The following is a 21,754-nucleotide window of genomic DNA, read 5'->3' as shown; positions in this document are numbered from 1 at the left end:
TAACGGCAACTTCCAGAGAAGACTGTGGAGTAGGAGGACCCTGAGCTCACCTTGTCCCATGGACACACCTAGATAACACCTGTATCAGTGTATATAACCCAGAAACTACCCAAAGACTGGCAGAACTGACTCTTCACAGCTACATGTAGAGTACAGGTAACATGGAAGAGGGTGGGGAGGGCAGAGACATGGTCTGAAGCATTTGGCTTTGAAAACCAGAGGGGCATAATTTTGCAAGTTCCTACAATCAGCAGGGCTTAACAAATGGGATGCTATAAAAATCAGGCTGGTCTGTGGAGAGCCTAGAGGGCAAGGAACGGAGTCTCTGCACGTGGAGCACAACAAACAGCCCTGTGGAGATACAGCGTAGAAGAACAGTTTAACGCCTGGGGTGTATGGGAAGGAGGTTTTGTTTGGTTTTTTACTAATCTCAGAGTGTGTGCTGGAGGGGCAGGGATCCTCTGCCTCCCAGCCTATATACATGGATACCAGCAGGAACCAATGCAGGTCCAACACTCACCACCTAATTTGCTAACAGCATGAACTGCCGTCACATTCTCCTGCAGACCTGCCCCCTCCAATACACTGTTGGCCAGAGCCCATCCAAAGTGGTGCCACAAGGGTGGCATCATGCAAGCAGACCTGACAGGAAGAGGCACCACTCCAAAGTGACTCCTGTCCCAGTAAAAGGGAAAGATAACCACACACAACTGTGGCCCCAGCAGTAGGCTGGGGGCAGACAACTGGTCTCACTGCAGGCCTTGCCCACCAATGAAAGCCTCTCGGGGGGAAACATAGGGGAAGCACCCAGCAGTTTGGTGCTACCCTCTGGCATTGCCTGGTCTGACTCAAACCCAAGGCCGCCCCAGACTGATGCAACAACACCGGGACCAAATCCTGGCCACAAAAGGCAAAGATAGCCATGGCTGGACTACTGCAAAAGCAGCTCAATTACAACAGCAGGGCACATGCAACACATTGAGACACCCTTGAAGTGCCAAATTCTGGTGAGTAGGGGAGACTGCATTATAGGGTATCCCAGGACCTCTTCTTCATAAGGCCATCAATCTCAAGAGCAGGAGATGGAGCTGACTTTCCTAACACAGAAACAGACACAGAGAGACAAAATGCAACAGAGGATTCTGTCCAAAATTAAAGAACAGGACAAAATCACAGTAAGAAACTAAATGAACAGAACTAAGAAATATGAATATAGTGGACTTGAGAAAAGAGGGGAGGGATCTCAATGAGACACTCAAAAACGAGACAGAAAACATAAAAAAGAACCATTCAGAAATGAAGAGCTCAATAAAAATTAAAAATACACTAGAGGGAATAAATAGTAGAGGGCACAGAAAAACGGATAGGCAACCTGGAGGACAGAGTAATAGAAAGCAATCAAACTGAACAGGAGAGAAAAAAAGAATAGAAAATGAAGACAGACTTAGGGAACTTAGCAATACCATCAAGCATTCATCTTATAGGAGTTCCAGAAGAGAGAGAAAAGGGGGGCAAATAATTTATTTGAGGAAATAACAACTGAAAACCTCCCAAATTTGGGAAGGGAAACATCCAGATCCAGGAGGCACGTAGAGCCTCCAACAAAAATCATACTAAGGAGGTAACACAAAGATACATAGTAGTTAAAATGGCAAAAAGTAGTAAGCATTTTACAAGCAGCAAGAGAAAAAACAGTAACATACAAGGAATATCCCATAAGGCTATCAGCTTATTTTTCACAGAAACTTTGCTGAGAAGGGGGTGTCAGGATATATTCAAGGTCCTGAAGGAAAAAAACCTGTAGCAAGGCTATCACTTACAATAGAGATTAAGAGTAACCCAAACAAAAGTTAAAGGAATTCATAACCACTAACTCATCCTTAATAGAAAAGTTAAAGGGGACTCTTCTGAGTGGAAAGGAAAGACCATAAACAAGAGTAAGAAAAGTAGGAAGTACAAAAGCAGTAAAATTAAATATATCTGTAAAAATTAGTCAAGGGACTCACAAAATAAAAGGATGTAAAGTATGACACCATATACCTAAAACATGGGAGGGCAGAGAGGAGTAGAATAGGTTCAAACTTAAGCAGCCATCAACTTTATAATATAGATTGTTTATGCATTAGATGTTATACACAAACCTAAGGGTAAACCATAAAACAAGTAACAAAATGGCAATAAGTACATACCTCTCAACAATTACTTTGAATATAAATGGATTGAATGCTTTAATCAAAAGACACAGGTGATGGAATGGATTAAAAAGACTCATCTATATGCTGCCTACAAGAAACTCATTTTTGACCTAAAGACATCTGTGGATTAAAAGTGAAAAGATGAAAAAGCATTTATCATGCACATGGATGTCAAAAGAAAGCTGAGGTAGCATTATTTATATTGGGCAAAATAGACTTTAAAACAAAGACTGTAAAAATAGACAAGGACACTATGTAACTATAAAGGAAACAATCCAAGAAGATATAACAATTGTAAATATTTATGCACCAAACATGGAAGCACCCAAATACATAAAGCAGTTAATAAATGTAAGGAAGTAATCAATAGTAACATAATAATAGTAAGAGACTTTAATATCCCACCTACATCAATGGACTGATCATTGGCTTTGAATGACACATTGGAACAGACAGATCTAGCAGATACATTCAGAACATTCCACCCTAAAATAGCAGAATACACATTCATGTGCATATGGGGCAGTCTCTAGAACAGATCATGTATTAAGCTACAAAAAAGTCTGAACAAATTCAGAAAGTCACACCATGTATCTTTTCTGACTACAACACTATGACACTAGAAATCAACAAGAAAAAATATGGAAAAGAACACAAATACAGGTCTATTATATAATGTTCACTAAACAATGAACGGGTCAACCAAGAAATTAAAAGAGGAAATAAAAGAGGAAATAAAAAAAAATACATGGAAACAAGTGAAAATGAAAACCCAGCAGTCCCAAATCTTTAGCAAAAGCTGTTCTAAGAGGGAGGTTTACAGCAATACAGGTTTATCTCATGAAGCAAAAAAAATCTCAAATAAACTACCTAACCTTACACTTAATGGAGGTAGGAAAAGAAGAAAAAACAAAACTCCAAATACATAGAAGGAAGGAAATAATAAAGATTGGGGAAGTTAACAAAATAAAAACTAAAAGACTAGAATAGATGAATGAAAACAGGAGCTGGTTCTTTGAAAAGATCAACAAAATTGATAGACCTTTAGCCAGACTCATAAAACAAACAACAACAACAACAACAACAAAACAGGAGAAAGGACTCAACTTAACAAAATCAGATATGAAAGAGGAGAAATAACAATTGATAACAGAGTAATACCAAAGATAATAAGAGAGTATTACAAAAAAAATTACATGCCAACACATTGGACAACCTAGAAGAATTGGATAAATTCCTAGAAACATAAAACCTCCCAAAATGAATCAGGAAGAATTAAGTAATTTGAACAGACTAATTATCAGCAATGAAATCATTAATAAAAAACACTCCCAACAATATTCTAGGACCAGACAGCATCACAGGTGAATTTTACCAAACATTTAAAGAAGAGTTAATACCTGTTCTTCTCAAACTATTCCAAAAAATGCAAGAGAAAGGAAAGCTTCCAAATTCATTCTATGAGGCAAGCATTACTCTGGTACCAAAACCACATAAAGACACTACAGAGAAAGAGAACTATAGGCCAATATATTCTGATGATTATAGATGCAAAAATCCTCAAAAAAATACTAGCAAATCAAATCCAACAATACATTAAAAAAATCACTTGCCACAATTAAGGGATTTATTCCCGGGATGCAAGGGTGGTTCAATATTCACAAATCAATTGATATGATACATCACATGAACAAGAGAAGGGAAAAATCATATGATCATTTTAATAGATGCAGAAAAAAGCATTTGACAAAGTACAACATCCATTCATGATAAAAACCCTCAAAAGTATGATTAAGGGAACATGCCTCAACGGCATGAAGACCATATATGAAAACCCACAGCTAATATCAAACCCAATAGTGAAAAATTGAGTTTTTCCCCTAAGATCAGGAACAAGACAAGAATGTCCACTCTCACCACTTTTATTCAACATAGTACTGGACATCCTAGCTACAGCAATCAGACAACAAAAGAAATAAAAGGTATCCAAATTAGTATGGAAAAAGCAAAACTCCCACTATTTGCAGATGACATGACACTACATGTAGAAAACCTGCATGACTCAACCAAAAAACGTCTAGAACTTATAAATGAATTTGGTAAGGTCACAGAATACAAAATCAATACACATTTCTATACGTTAATAATGAGGTAGCAGGAAAGGAATTAAGAAAACAATCCCATTTACAATTGCACCCAAAATATAAGATACCTAGAAATAATCCTAACCAAAGAGGTGAAAGACCTGTACTCTGAAAACTAAAAAACACTGATGAAATTGAGGACGACACAAACAAATGGAAAGATAGCTGATACTCACGGATTGGAATAACAAATATTGTTAAAATGTCCATACTACCCAAAGCAATCTATATATTTAATGCAATCCCTATCAAAGTACCAACAGCATTTTTCAGATAACTAGAACAAAGAATTGTAAAATTTGTATGGAACCACAAAAGACTCTGAATAGCCAAAGTGATCTTGAAAATGAGGAATAAAATAACAATTTAAAAACTTAAAAAAAAGAAAATGAAGAATAAAAAATTTAAGTATCACAATCTCAGATTTCAAGTTATACTACAAAGCTAATTAAAACTGTGTAATACTGGCACAGAAACAGACACATAAGTCAATGGAACAGAATAGAGAGCCCCAAAATAAACCTACGAGTACATGGTTAATCTTTGACAAAGGAGGCAAGAATATGCAATGGGACAAAGCCTCTTCAACAAATGGTGCTGGGAAAACTGGACAGCTACGTGCAAAAGAATGAAAATGGACCACTTTCTTGTAAAATGGAGTAAGTACTTAAATGTGAGACTTAAAACCATAGAAATTCAAGAAGAGAGAACAAGCAGTAATTTCTCCGAAATCGGCCACAAGCAACATTTTTCTAGATACGTCTCCTGAGGCAAGGGAAACAAAAGCAAAAATAAACTATTAGGACTAGAACAAAATAAAAAGCTCTGTATAGCAAGGAAACCGTGAACAAAACTAGAAGACAAACTACTCACTGCGAGAAGTTATCTGCAAGTGACATATGTAATAAAGTGTTAGTATCCCGAATACATAAAGAACTTACACAACTCAATACCAAAAAATAATCCAATTAAAAAATGGGCAGAAACAGGTACATTTTCCCAAATAAAATATACACATGGCCAACAGACACATGAAGATGTTTCTAGGAATTTATCCATTTCTTCCAGGTTGTCCAATTTGTTGGCATGTAAGGGAAATGCAAATCAGATACAGAAAGAAGCCTTTTTTGTTCCCCTTATCTGATTAAAGGCAGAGCTTTCTGAGAAGCTGCCATAAATCCCCTTGGTTCGAACTTCTAGCCAAGGAAGGAAACCTAGATGAGAAATTACATAAACAAATATGAGAAATTACCATACATATTTCACACCTCTCTCTTGCACTGATATACAAACCCCTACTTCTAGTTGTTCAGGCAGCACTCCCCAAACTTTTCTCCTACTAACCTGTTGTCAATTAATTCACAGGGTCCCCAACCACTGAACGCGGAAGAGGAAAAGTTCCCAACACTACTTTATGACTTAACTCTCTGGTTGTGTTTCCCAATCTGTGAAATGAGGAGGAGAATAGGTTGCCATGATGTATAAAGCAGCTACATAATACAGAGCACAAGTAATAATCTTTTGCTGGTGGAGGGTCAAGCTTCCATGTTGATGGCTGCTGACTGATTAGGATGGTGGAAGCTGAAGCCTGGGGTGGCCGTGGCAATTTCTTAAAACAATAAAGTTTGCTACATCCACTGACTCTTCCTTTCATGAATGATTTCTCTGTATCATGAGATGCTGTTTAAAAGCATTTTATCCACAGTAGAACTTCTTTCAAAATTGGGAATCAGGGCATCGGTTAAGCGTCCAAATTCGGCTCAGGTCATAATCTTGTGGTCTGTAAGTTCAAGCAGTATATTGTGCTCTGTGCTGACAGCTCAGAGCCTGGAGCCTTCTTTGGATTGTGTTTCCCTCTTTCCTGCTCCTCCCCTGCTCACGTTCTTCTCTCTCAAAAATAAAAAATTAAAAAACATGTCAAAATTGGTAATCAATCCTCTCAAACCCTGCTGCTGCTTTATCAACTAAATTTACGTAATATTCTAAATCCTTTGTTTCATTTCAATAATCCTCACTGCATCTTCATCAGTACATTCCATCTCAAGGTGGCTACCCTAAATAAGAGATTTTCAATATAGATGAAAAGAGCCTTATTGAAGGCTTTCAATTTATTTTGTCCAGACTATCAGAAGATTCACTTTCTATCGCAGCTCTAGCCTTTAAAAATATATTACTTAAATAATAAGACTTGAAAGTTGAAATGAATCCTTGATCCATGAGCTACAGACTGGATGCTGTGTTAGCAGGCATGAAAACAACATGAATCTCATTGTACATTTCCATCAGTGCTCTTGGGTGACTAGGTGCATTGTCAATGAGCAGTCATATTTTGAAAGGAATCTTCTGGGGCGCCTGGGTGGTGCAGTCGGTTAAGCGGCTGACTTCAGCCAGGTCACGATCTCGCGGTCTGGGAGTTCGAGCCCCGCGTCAGGCTCTGGGCTGATGGCTCAGAGCCTGGAGCCTGTTTCCGATTCTGTGTCTCCCTCTCTCTCTGCCCCTCCCCCGTTCATGCTCTGTCTCTCTCTGTCCCAAAAATAAATAAACGTTGAAAAAAAATTTAAAAAAAAAAAAAGAAAGGAATCTTCTTTTCTGAGCAGGTCTCAATGTTGTAATGTAAACTGTTGTGTTGTCATCTAGGCTTTGTTGTTCCATTTATAGAACACAGGCTGAAGATTTAGCATAATTCTTAAGGACCTTAGGATTTTTGGAATGGTAAATGTACACTGGCTTCAACTTAAAGTCACCAGCTGGGATGGCCCCTAACAAGAGTGTCAGCATGTCATTTGAAGCTCTGAAGCCAGGCATTGACTCTTCCTCTCCGGCTATGAAAGTTTTAGATGGCATCTTCTTCCAATAGAAGGCTATTTTGTCTACACTGAAAACCTGTTTTTTAGTATAGCCACCTTCATAAATTATCCTAGCTAGATCTGGATAACTTGCTACAGCTTGTTTCAACTCTTGCTGCTTCACCTTGCACATCTGTCACGGAGATGGCTTCTGTTCTTAAACCTCATGAATCTCTGCTAGCTTCACACTTTCCTGCAGCTTTCTCATCTCTTTCAGCCCTCATAGAACTGAAGAAAGTTAGAGAGTCTTGCTCTGGATTAGGCCTTGGCTTAAGGGAATGTTGGGGCTGGTTTGATCTTCCATCCAGATTACTTAAACTTTCTCTTTATCAGCAATAAGGCTGTTTCACTTTCTCAGGGAGTAGCGCTTTTAATTTCTGTCAAGGACTTCTCCTTTGCATTAACACCTTGGCTAACTGTGTGGTGTCACAGGCCTAGCTTTCAGCATCTCTTGGGTTTTAACATGCCTTACTAAGCTTAATCATTTTCTAGCTTTTAATTTAAAGTGAGAAATGTGTTGTGGAAAGTGAGAGATCTTTTATCCATTTCTTGAATGGATTATTTGTTTTTTGGGTGTTGAGTTTGCTAAGTTCTTTATAGATTTTGGATACTAACCCTTTATCTGACATGTCATTTGCAACTATCTTCTCCCATTCCATCAGCTGCCTTTTAGTTTTGTTGTTTCTTTTGCTGTGCAGAAGCTTTTTACCTTGATGAGGTCTCAATAGTTCATTTTTGCTTTTGTTTCCCTTGCCTCCGGAGACATGTCTAGAAAGAAGTTCCTGCAGCTGAGATCAAAAAGGTTCTTGCCTGTTTTCTCCTTTTGGGTTTTGATGGATTTCCTATCTTACATTTATGTCTTTCATCCATTTTGAATTTTATTTTTGTGTATGGTGTGAGAAGGTGGTCTGGTTTCATTCTCATGCATGTCTCCGTCCAGTTTTGTTAGCACCAATTTTGAAGAGACTGTCTTTTATCTTTGAAAAAAATTTCTTTTTCATGTTTATTTATTTTGAGAGAGAGCACACACATGAGTGAGTGGGAGAAGGTCGGCGGGTGGGGGGAGAGAGAATCCCAAGCAGACTCCACGATGACAGTGCAGAGCTGAATGTGGTCTTAGTCTCATGAATGGTGAGATCATGACCAGAGTTCAAATCAAGAGTCAGACACTTAAACAACTGAGCCACCCAGGTGCCCTGAGACTGTCTTTTTCCCATTGGATACTCCTTCCCTTTGTCAAAGACAGTTGGCCATACATTTGTGGGTCTATTTCTGGGTTCTCTATTCTGTTCCATTGATCTATGTGTCAGTTTTTGTGCCAGTACCATACTGTCTTGATGATTACAGCTCTGTAATACAGCTTGAACTCCAGGATTGTGATGCCTCCAGCTTTTTTTCTTTTCCCCCAACGCTACTTGGCTATACAGGGACTTTTCTGGTTCCATACAAATTTTAGAATTGCTTGTTCTAGCTCTGTGAAGAATGCTGGTGTTATTTTGATAGAAATTGAACTGAATGTATAGATTGCTTTGAGTAGTATAGACATTTTAACAATATTTGTTCTTCTATCCATGAGCATGGAATGTTTTTCCATTTGTTTGTATCTTCCTTAACTTTTTTAAAATTTAATTTATTTTTTTAAATTTACATTCAAGTTAGTTATCATATAGTACAACAATGATTTCAGGAGTAGATTCCTTAATGCTCCTTACCCATTTGGCCCATCCCCCCTCCCACAACCCCTCCAGTAACCCTCTGTTCTTCATATTTAAGAGCCTCTTACGTTTTATCCCCCTCTCTGTTTTTTATACTATTTTTGCTTCCCTTCCCTTATGTTCATCTGTTTTGTATCTTAAAGTCCTCATATGAGTGAAATCATATATTTGTCTTTCTCTGACTAATTTTGCTTAGCATAATACCCTTTAGTTCCATCCGTGTAGTTCCAAATGGCAAGATTTCATTCTTTTTGATTGTTGAGGAATACACCATTGTGTGTGTGTGTGTGTGTGTGTGTGTGTGTGTGTGTGTGTATCGCATCTTCTTTATCCATTCATTCATAATAATACCATAATAGTAGGGGACTTCAACACCCCACTTACAACAATGGACAGATTATCTAAGTAGAAAATCAACAAGGAAACAATGGCTTTGAACGACACACACTGCATCAGATGGACTTAATGGATATATCCAGAACATTTCATCCTAAAGCAGCAGAATAGACATTCTTTGCTAGTGCACATGGAACGTTCTCCCGAATAGATCACATACTAGGACACAATCAGCCCTCAACAAGTACAAAAAAGATCACGATCATACCATGTGTATTTTTAGACCACAACGCTGTGAAACTTGAAATCAACCACAAGAAACAATTTGGAAAGATAACAAATACTTGGAGACTGAAGAACATTCTACTAAAGACTGAATGGGCTAATAACCAAGAAGTTAAAGAGGAAATTAAAAAGTACAAGGAAGTCACTGAAAATGATAAACCACAGTCCAAAACCTCTGGGATGCAGCAAAGGTGGTCATAAGAAGGAAGTATATAGCAATCAAGGCCTTCCTAAAGGAGGAAGAAAGGTCTCAGATATACAACCTAACCTTATACCTTAAAAAGGTGGAAAAAGAACAGCAAATAAAACCCCAAAGCAGCAGAAGACAGGAAATAATAAAGATTAGAGCAGAAATCAGTGCCATTGAAACCAAAAAAAAAAACACCAAAAACCCAGTAGAACAGATCAATGAAACCAGAAGCTGGTTCTTTGAAAGAATTAGCAAAACTGATAAACCACTAGCCCGTTTGATCAGAAAGAAAAAGGATTGGACCCAAATAAATAAAATCAAGACTGAAAGAGGAGAGATCACAACCAACACAGCAGAAACACAAACAATAATAAGAGAATCTTATGAGCAATTATACACCAACAAAATGGGCAATCTGTAAGAAATGGACAAATTCCTAGAAACATAAAAACTACCAAAACTGAGAAAGGAAGAAATAGAAAATTTGTACAGACCCATAACCAATAAAGAAACAGAATTAGTAATCAAAAATCTCCCAAAAAACAAGAGTCCAGGGCCAGAAAGCTTTCCAGGGGAATTCCACCAAACATTTAAGGAAGGGTTAACACCTAATCTCTTGAGGCTATACAAAAAAAATAGAAATGGAAGGAAAAGTTCCAAACTCTTTCTATGAAGAGATCATTACGTTGATTCTAAAACCAGACAAAGACCCCACTAAAAAGAAGAACTATAGACCAATTTCCCTGATGAACACGGATGCAAAAATCCTCAACAAGATATTAGCCAACCGGACCCAACAATACATTAAAAAAATTATTCACCACAGCCAAGTGGGATTTATCCTAGGATGCAGGGCTGGTTCAATATCCACAAAACAATCAATGTGATTCATCAAATCAATAAAAGAAAGGACAAGAACCATACGATCCTCTCAATAGATGCAGAGAAAGCATTTGACAAAATACAGCATCCTTTCTTGATAAAAACCCTCAAGAAAGTAGGGATAGAAGGACTATACCTCGAGATCATAAAAGCCATACATGAAAGACCTGCTAATATCATCCTTAATGGGGAAAAACTGAGAGCTTTCCCCCTAAGGTCAGGAACAAGATAGGGATGTCCACTCTCGCCACTCTTATTCAACATAGTATTGGAAGTCTTTGCCTCTGCAATCAGACAACACAAAGAAATAAAAGGCATCCAAATCGGCTAGGAGGAGGTCAAACTTTCACTCTTTGCAGTGACATGATATTCTATATGGGAAACCCAAAAGATTCCACCAAAAAACTGCTAGAACTGATCCATGAATTCAGCAAAGTTGCAGGATGTAACACCAATGCACAGAAATCGGTTGCATTCCTATACACCAATAATGAAGCAACAGAAAGAGAAATCAAGGAATCGATCCCATTTCCAATTGCACCAAAAACCGTAAAATACCTAGGAATAAATCTAACCAAAGAGGTGAAAAATCTATACACTGAAACCTATAGAAAGCTTATGAAAGAAATTGAAGACACCAAAAAATGGAAAAATATTCCATGGTCCTGGATAGGAAGAACAAATATTGTTAAAATGTCAATACTACCCAAAGCAATCTACATATTCAATATAATACCTATCAAAATAACACCAGCATCCTTCACAGAGCTAGAACAAACAATCCTAAAACTTGTATGGAACCAGAAAAGACCCCGAATAGCCAAAGCAATTGGCTTGAAAAAGAAAACCAAATACAACTTCAAGTTGTATTACAAAGCTGTAATCATCAAGACAGTATGGTACTGGCACAAAAACAGACACATAGATCAATGGAACAGATTAGAGAACCCAGACATGGACCCACAAATGTATGGCCAACTAATCTTTGACAAAGCAGGAAAGAATATCCAATGGAATAAAGACAGTCTCTTCAAGTGGTGCTGGGAAAACTGGACAGCGACATGCAGAAACCACTTTCTTACACCATACACAAAAATAAACTCAAAATGGGTGAAAGACCTAAACATAAGACAGGAAGTCATCAAAATCCTCAAGGAGAAAGCAGGCAAAAACCTCTTTGATCTTGGCCACAGCAATTTCTTACTCAACACGTCTCCGCAGGCAAGGGAAACAAAAGCAAAAATGAATGATTGGGACCTCATCAAAATAAAAACCTTCTGCACAGTGAAGGAAACAATCAGAAAAACTAAAAGGCAAACGACGGAATGGGAGAAGATATTTGGAAATGACATAGCAGATAAAGGGTTAGTATCCAAAATCTATAAAGAACTTAGCAAACTCAACACCCAAAAAACAAATAATCCAGTGAAGAAATGGGCAAAAGACATGAAATAGACACTTCTCCAAAGAAGATATCCAGATGGCCAACTGATATATGAAAAAATGCTCAACATCACTCATCATCAGGGAATTACAAATCAAAACCACAATGAGATACCACCTCACACCTGTCAGAATGGCTAACATTAACAACGCAGGCAACAACAGATGTTGGCGAAGATGCACAGAAAGAGGATCTCTTTTGCATTGCTGGTGGGAATGCAAGCTGGTGTAGCCACTCTGGAAAACAGTATGGAGGTTCCTCAAAAAATTAAAACTACAACTACCCTACGATCTTCTTTAACTTTTTTATTTCATAAGCTTTCTATAGTTTTCAGCATACAAATCTTTTACCTCTTTGGTTAGGTTTATTCCTAGGTATTTTATGGTTTTTGGTATAAATGTAAATGGGACTGATTCCTTGATTTCTCTTTCTGCTGCTTCAGTTTTCCAAAGAAGACATCCAGATGGCTAACAGACACATGAAAAGATGCTCAACATCACTCATCATCAGACAAATATAAATCAAAACCACAATGAGATACCACCTCACAACTGTCAGAATGGCTAAAATTAACAACTCAGGAAACAACAGATGTTGGTGAGGATGCGGAGAAAGGTGAACAATTTTGCACTGTTGGTGGAAATGCAACTGGTGCAGCCACTCTGGAAAACAGTATGGAGATTCCTCAAAAAATTAAAAATAGAGCTACATTATGACCCAGCAATTGTTCTACTAGGTATTTATCCAAAGGACACAAAAAAGCTGATTTGAAGGGGCACATGTACCCCAATGTTTACAGCATCACTATCAACAATAGCCAAATTATGGAAAGAACCCATCTGTCCATCAACTGATGAACGGATAAAGAAGGTGTGGTGTGTGTGTGTGTATATATAATATATATATAATATATATGTTACATATATGATACATATACATAACATATACACACACACCACATATATATGTAATATATATATATATATGTATATATACATACGTATACATACAAATATATACACCCTCAATGAAATATCCCTCAGTGATCAAAAAGAATGAAATCTGGGGTGCTAGCTCAGTCACGTAAGTGTATGACTCTTGATTTTGTATGTAAGTGTAAGCCACGTAAGTCACGTAAGTGTATGACTCTTGATTTCAGGTCATGGTCTCACAGTTCGTGGAATTGTGCCTTGCGTCAGGCTCCATGCTGAGAGTGGAGCCTGCTTGGGATTCTCTCTGTCCCTTTCTCTGCCTCTCTCTAAAAATTTATAAATAAACATTAAAAAAAAAAAAGAATGATATCTTGCCATTTGCCACAATGTGGATGGAAGTAGAATGTATTATGCTAAGTGAAATAATTCAGAGGAAGACAAATATCATATGGTTTCACTCACGTGGAATTTAATACAAAACAGTGAACACAGGGAAAGGGAAGGAAACATAATACAAAACAGAGGAAGGCAAACTCTAAGAGACTTTTAAACATAGAGAACAAACTGAGGGTGGCTGGAGGAGTATTAGATGGGGGGATGGGCTAAATGGGTGATGGGCATTAAGGAGGGCATTTGTTGGGATGAGCACTGGGTGTCATATCACTACTCCTGAAACCATTATTACACTGTATATTAACAAGCTTCAATTAAAAAATAAAAGGGTAGTGTGGGTACCCTTTCTCAGTGAGAAAATCTTTATCTAAATCTTTAACTAAACCTAAAATCTTTAGAGAGGCAAGGACTTGGCCATGAGGCTATCTGGATAAAGAGAAGAGGAGGAACAGATGATGCTGGTAACCTAAGGTGTGTTTGAAACATAGTAAGGAGGCCAGAGGGAGCAAAAAGAAGTACAGGAGATAAAGTCAGAGGGAAGTATAGAGATGCAGTGTAGGAGACACAGTCACAGGTTATATGGGGTGTTGCAGGCCATGGCACAGACTCAGGACTTTAAAATGAGAGAAATGAGGAGACATTGGAGGTTTGGAGCGTAAGAGACTCATAATCTGTTGTAATTTTGAAAGAATTAGTGTGGTTTTGTGCTAACAAGAGACTTTATAGGAATCACAGTGGAAGAACAGGGCCCAATTAGAATGATTCCAGTAATTTAGGGAGGAGATACCTCTGGCTTGGATCAAAGGAGTAACAGCAGAAACGATAGGTAGTGCTCTCATTAAGATGTCAGGCATGGAATATGTTACCCTTCCCAATGGCATCTGAATTTTAAAGTACCTCACCTTCCTTTGGGGAAAAAAAAAAGAGGAGGAGGAGGAAAAGAAGATGAGGACATATACTAATGGTTTAATTTTAGGCACTGCTGAAGAAGATATTCCAAGGGGAGCTGTCCATGGGCCTCTCACATTATTCTGCCAGCATAATCTGATTTAAGCACAAGGCGATTTTTGTGTCAGATGATTATTCTAGAAATTGGGAGGACAAGCAATATTAAACAGGGATTTATATAATATCCTCTGTTCATTCAGTCATTCAAGCATGAAGCATTTCTTCACACTTACAATGTGAGTCAGGCAGTTTTCGAGGTAATTGAGACACAACAGTGAACAAAACAAACAAATGTCCAAGCCTTTGCAGTGCTTGTATTCTAGACAAGAAAAAAAAATAATATGTAAGCTTTTTAGCATATCATATAATGACAAATGCCATCAGAATAAAAGTGGAGCTGGGTGAGAGGAAACCGAGTGTGCAGCAGGAAAGAGATGCTCGCTTTTATTTCGAGTACTCAGGGTAGGCCTCATTGATGGAAGAGAAAGATTCAAAGATGGCGAGTTCTTAAAACTGATAATAAAACTTAAAACTGATAATTCCATTATCAATATCAATATCCATTATCAATAATCAATTTTATAAGTATTTAATATACCTCTATTCAGAAGGAGTCTCAGTAAGAGTTTAATGATTCAACTATGACGTGACACTATATTGCTTATTGTCTTTTAAATAATTTTCCTTATAAATCTCATACCTGTACCATATTTGAAATCTTTTATATAGTTCACTATAAAGACCTAATGTGACACTAAATAAATAAATAAATAAAGGAAGAGATGTGCAAAACATCCATTCACCTGAACACTTAGAGGAAACTGCAGGGTTATTAATTAGCCTAATTTCAAGATTACTGTGATTCAGGGAATAGGGAAGCCCAAAGGGAGGGAGAGGTGGAGAGTGAGACAGGGGAAAGGCTGGCAGGTGGAGCAGTGAGAACATAAACAACATTTATTGACTAAGTTTGTCATCTAACATGGGCACAGTTTGCGGCACTCCAAAACAATTACAATAACACCACCAAAGATCACTGATCAAAGATCATCAAAACAAATATAATAATAATGAAAAAGTCTGAAATACTGTGAGAACCGCCAAAATGTGAGACAGAGACATAAAAAGCAAATGCTGTTGGAAAAATGACACTGACAGATGTTTGATGCAGGGTTGCCACAAACCTTCAATTCATAAAAAACAGTATCTGGGAGTGCAGTAAAGCAAAGTGCAATAAAAAGAGGTATATATACCTGTATATAGTTTTGACAATTATTCTATTTTAAAAGTATAGCTCAACTCAATTTTTTCCTTTTAAATTGCTATAATACATACCACTCTAGAAATCTGATTTCTACAAACTGGGCCTGTTAAATCATTTGTCTTGGGAGGTTTTATAAGGAAAATAATAACCCCTACACACACAAAAAAATCACACTGTATGGTTTTGGGGTAAGACAGTTCAGCCACAGCTGCCAGGGAAGCTCCTTCTGTTTTCAGACTGCAACCCAATTTTTACCATTACCAGACCTAGGCTTGAATTTCCATGTTTTAATGAATGAGTAACTACACAGGTTCTTATTTGATAGATCAATCCTGAAAAACTGCTTAGAGCAGAGCAATCATATTACTCTGGCTGTTAAATAAGAACAAGAGATCAAAATTGTTGAAGAGAGAAGGTGAGAATTTATCAGGAAATCAAGCTTAGAATAGCTATCTAGCAACTGCATATCCCTTGGCTGGTCAAGTTGGCAGATGCTGATAATAACTTGGCTTTCAAATGTCACACACACATATGTACACACACAAAGTAAAAAATTAGAACAGTAAAGAATCTGAAGTTTATGTCTGCATGTATAGAACTTCTCTAATGATTCTTCTCTAAATGATACATTTGTGTACCAAACTGGAGTATGTTTACATACTTAATAATTTCCTTCCAAGAGATAACTTAGGCACACACAATAAGAGAACTCATGTTCCTCAAGTTCTATAAAACATTAACTTTAGTTACTAAGTGTAGCATTTGGGGGCACTGAAGTTTAATTGAACTGAAGTTTAACATGTTCTAAAACAACTAAGTTCAAACTTCCCTTCTAAAAAGACACACACATATAAGCACTCATGAACTGCACCAGACAAAAAGCTCTCTGGGTGTATCTTCCATTCCTAATGTGGTATCAGGAGTCCTCATTTCCAAATAGTTGATTTCAAAGAATGGTGAACTGACTCAGATCTAGACATGTGAAAAACATAGATTACTATGATTCAACTATTATCATCATGTCTCAGCTCCTCCAACTTCTTTGGCCTATGAAAGACAATTGGGATGTGTTACTCTTCCTATTCTTCAACTACTTTATTCCTGTCAACTATTTGTAACTGATGATACCTAAAATTCAGTGTACTTTTTATCTGTTTTTAGAATATGGTACTCATTTCTCTCTTTCATATGATGTTTGTTATGTACCTATTTTTCCTAGAGTGGCACTGTGCTATATAGCATGATTCCACAAAGCACAATTCTATAGAATAACTAGAACTGCACCTGTATGGAAGCTATGGGAAAGTCCCCCACTAAAACTCTTAGACTAGTAGGGCTAGGCAGTGAAATTCTAGACTGAGAATATCAATATTTTCCTTGTATCCCCTCCTGTGGATGAAGGCTACTGCCTGGAGCTCTTAAGTACTGTAGGTCATGATGGTGGAAACTGTAAAAAGAAATTCATTAATTAATATGCTTTAACTCATACACCTCTTTCTGGTGCTCAATAATTCATCAGGAGGAATGAGAAGAAATGTCTGGGAACTCCCACTTAAATGTCTCTTTTAAGTTCACCTCATATCTCTGTAAAGAATTTATCATTTCCTCTTTACCAATGTCTCTGTATCTGCTAGAGATATTATTATTCCAGTTCTACCTTCAACTCAAAATACCAAATGATTTAAAACTCATTCTTTTTCTTAACTGACAAATTTACTATCACCAAACCTCACATTTAGTAGTGGACCAGATTTGTGCAAGCAATGCATAAGGAGAAGAGATGGATGAGGGGAGAAGAAATTACCCTACTTCTTATTTCTTTTCTTATTGCATGTTAAGACAAAGATTATTTTTAAAGGCTTAAAGATTCCTAAGTTTGGGAAGGTCAATAGAAAGCAATACTTATATCAGACAATTAGATTTCAAAACAGACACTGTAATAAAAGAAAAAGGACACTGAATAATAATGAAGGGGACAATCCAACAAGAAGATACAACAATTATAAATATCTGTGCACCCAACAGAGAAACACCCAAATACATAAAACAGTTAAAAACAGATACAAAGGAACTAATCAATGATAATACAATTAATAGTAGGGGACTTTAACACTCCAGTTACATTAATACACAGATCACCTAAACAGAAAATCAAAAGGAAACAATGGCTTTGAATGATGCCCTAGTCCAGATGGATTTAACAAATATATTCAGAGCATTCCATCATAAAACAGAATACACATTCTTTTCAAGTACACATGGAACATTCTCCAGAACAGATCATATATTAGGCCACAAAACAAGCCTCAACAAATTAAAAGATTAAAGTCATACCATGTGTCTTTTGTGACCATGAAGCTAAAAGTCAACCACAAGAAAAATCTGGTAAGACCACATATACCTGGAGGTTAAATAACATGCTACCAAACAATGAATGGCTCAACCAGGAAATAAAAGAAGAAACAAAAAAGTACATGGAAACAAATTAAAATGATAACACAATGGCTCAAAACTTTTGGGATGCAGGAAAAGCATTCTAACAGGGAAGTTTATAGCAATATAGGTCTACCTCAAGAAGTATGAAAAGTCTCAAATACATAATCTAACTTTATACATAAAGGCTCTAGAAAAAGAATAAGAAACAAAATCTAAAATCAGAAGGAAGGAAATAATAAAGATTAGAGCAGAAATAAATGATATTAAAACTAAAAAAAAACATGTGGTAGGGTCCCCTTCCTAAGGAAAAAGAAACAAACAAAATCTCAAGGCAACCTTGCTATTCGTGTACTTGACAACATCCCTCATGACCTTGTAACATGAGACCACTTAATCAGACTACATGTTTGTGTGTTACCATATATGGGAGACAAGGAAGTAAAAAAAAATAAATAAAAACTACGCCACGTGGTGTTCGGGGCTTAGTTCTTCGGGTACGTACTCAACTAAGTGTTGTCGGTAGGAATAAAGTTGCTTCCTGGAAAGAAAAGCCTCGGTGTCACGATTCTCTGTGTGAGAATCCTGCTACAAACAGATCAATGAAACCAGGAGCTGGTTCTTTGGGGAAAAAAAAAAATTAACAAATGGATAATCTCTAGCTAGACTTATCAAGAAGAGAAAGGGCCCAAATAAAGTCACAAATGATAAAATAGAAATAACCAACACCACAGAAATGCAATCATAAGAGAATATTATGAAAAACTATATGCCAACAAACTGGGCTATCTGGAAGAAATGGATAAATTCCATAAATATATAAACTACCAAAACTGAAACAGGAAGAAATAGAAAATTTGAGAACAATTATGAGCAAAGAAATTGAATCAGTAATCAAAAAACTCCCAAAAACCAACAGTCCAGGACCAGACGGCTTCATAGGCAAATTCTACCAAAATTTAAAGAGTTAATTCTCATTCTTCTTAAACTATTCTAAAATACAGAAAATGAAGTAAAACTTCCAAAGTCATTCTGTGAGGCTAACATTACCCTAATACCAAAACCAGATAAAGACTCCACTAAAAAAGAGAACCATGGGATAATAACGCTGATGAACACAAAAATCCTCAACAAAATACTAGCAAACTGAATCTAAGAACACATGAAAAAAATCATTTACCCAAATCAAGTGGGATTTATTCCTGGATTGCAAGGTGGTTCAATATTTGCAAATCAATCAACGTGATACATCACATTAATAAAAAAAAAAGGAGGGGCGCCTGGGTGGCTCTGTCGGTTGAGCGTCCGACTTCGGCTCAGGTCATGATCTCGCGGTCCGTGAGTTTGAGCCCCGCGTCGGGCTCTGTGCTGACCGCTCAGAGCCTGGAGCCTGTTTCAGATTCTGTGTCTCCCTCTCTCTGACCCTCCCCCGTTCATGCTCTGTGTCTCTCTCTGTCTCAAAAATAAATAAACATAAAAAAAAATTAAAAAAAATAAAAAAATAAAAAAAAAGGATAAGAACCTTATAATAATTTTATTGTTTCAGTAGACTTAACATCCATTTATAATTAAAAACCCTCAACAAAGTAGGTTTGGAGGAAACATACCTCAACATGATAAAGGCCATAAATAAAAATCCCACAGCTAACATCATCCTTAAAAGGGAAAAAGTGAGAGACTTTCCCCTAAGGTCAGGACCAAGACAAGGATGACTCTCATCACATTTCTTTAACATAGTAGTGAAAGTCCTAGCCAAAGCAGTTAAACAACAAAAAAGAAAGAAAAGGCATCCAAATCTGTAAAGAAGTAGTAAAACTTCCACTATTTGTAGATGTTAATGATACTATATATAGAAAATCCTAAAGACTCCACCAAAATTTACTAGAACTGATAAATGAATTCAGTAAAGTCACAGGATATGAAGTCATATACAGAAATCTGTTGCATTTCTATAAGCCAGTAATAAAGCAGCAGAAAGAGAAATTAAGAAAACAATCCCATTTACAATTGCAACCAAAATAGTAAGATACTTAGGAATAAACCTAACCAAAGAGGTGAAAGACCTATATTCTGAAAATTAAAAAACACTGATGAAAGAAATTGAACCGGACACAAAGAAACAAAGACCTTCCATGCTTATAGAAGAATATTGTTAAGATGTTCATACTACCCAAAGTAATCTACACATTTAAGGTAATCCATATCAAAATACCAACAGCATTTTTCACAGAACTAGAACAAACAATCCTAAAATTTGTACAGAACCACAAAAGACCCCAAATAGCCAAATGATCTTGAAAAAGAAAAGCAAAGCTGGAGGCATCACAATTCCAGACTTCAAGTTATATTACAAAGCAGTAGTGATCAAAACAGTATGTACTGGCACAAAAATAGACACATGTATTAATGGAACAGAATCGAAAACCCAGAAATAAACATATAGGTATATGGTCAATTAATCTTCAACAAAGCAGGAAAGAATATCCAATGGGAAAAAGACAGTCTTCTCAACAAAATGGTACTAGGAAAACTGGACAGCTACATGCAAAAGAATGAAACCGGACCATTTTCTTACACCATACACAAAAATAAATTCAAAATGGATTAAAGATCTAAATGTGAAACCATAAAAATGCTAGAAAAGAACATATGCAGTAATTTCTCTGGCACTGGCCATATCAGTTTTTTTCCTAGGTAGATCCTCTGAGGCAAGGGAAACAAAAGCAAAAATGAACTACTGGGACTATATAAAAAGAAAATGTTTTGCACAGTGAAGGAAACAATCAATAACACTAAAAGGCAACTTAGGGAATGGAAGAAAGTATTTGCAAATGACCTACCAATAAAGGGTTAGTATCCAAAACACATAAAAAGCTTACAAAACTCAACACCCAAAAAATAAATAATTCAATTTAAAAATGGGCAGAAGACAGAATATACATTTCTCAAAAGAAGACATAGCAGATGGCTAATAGACACATGAAAGACGTTCATCATCACATCATCAGGGACATGCAAATCAAAACTATGATGAGATATCACCTCACACCTGTCAGAATGGTTAAATTTAAAAAACAGAAGAAACAACAGGTGTTGGAAGGGATGTGGAGAAAAAGGAATTTTCTTGCAAACTGGTGTATCCATTGTGGAAAACTTACGGAGATTCCTCAAAAAGTTAATAGAACTACGCTACAATCCCCCAGTTACACTACTAGGTATCCAAGGAATACAAAACCACTAATTCAAAGGGACAGATGTGCCCAGAATTGTTTACAACAGCCAAGAAATGGAAGTAGCTGAAGTCTCCTTTGAATGGTGAATGGAAAAGGAAGATGTGGTGTATGTGTGTGCACGTATATATATCTATATACACACACATATACATACAATGGAATATTATTCAGCCATAAAAAAGAATGAAATCTTACCATCTGCAACAACATAAATGGGGCTACAGATTATAATGTTAAGTGAGACAGAGAAAGACAAACACCATATGATTTCACTTTTCTGCGGAATTTAAGAAACAAAACAAATCAACGAAGGGAAAAAAGAGAAAATGACAAACCAAGAAACATTCTTAACTATAGAGAACAAATTGATGGTTATCAAAGGAGAGGCAGGTGGGGGGATGGTGAAATACGTGATGGGGATTAAGGAGTGCACTTGTCATGATGAGCACCAGGTGATTAAAATACTCACAAAAAAATTTATAAGTCATAGTAAGGCTTTTATAAGTTACCCACAGTA

General features: G+C 36.8%; 1 protein-coding gene across 3 annotated transcripts in view; it reads right to left on the bottom strand.

The window, feature by feature from the left end:
• The window catches only part of NUDT6 (nudix hydrolase 6), a 40,422-nt gene that overhangs the window by 7,026 nt on the left and 11,642 nt on the right, over positions 1 to 21,754 (bottom strand). The window contains exon 1 of one of the 3 annotated variants that reach the window (XM_053216991.1): positions 5,281 to 5,514. The exons of the other annotated variants lie outside the window; for them this stretch is intronic. The gene's annotated coding sequence lies outside the window, so the exon portion shown is untranslated. Of the gene's footprint in view, positions 1 to 5,280; positions 5,515 to 21,754 lie in introns of those variants that run through there. 3 annotated transcript variants of the gene reach the window in all.

This window comes from Acinonyx jubatus, chromosome B1 (genome assembly GCF_027475565.1).
Source record: "Acinonyx jubatus isolate Ajub_Pintada_27869175 chromosome B1, VMU_Ajub_asm_v1.0, whole genome shotgun sequence".
In the NCBI taxonomy this organism is placed as follows: domain Eukaryota; kingdom Metazoa; phylum Chordata; class Mammalia; order Carnivora; family Felidae; genus Acinonyx; species Acinonyx jubatus.
The sequence above is the reverse complement of the archived record's forward strand: the minus strand, read 5'-3'. Positions and strand labels throughout refer to the sequence as shown.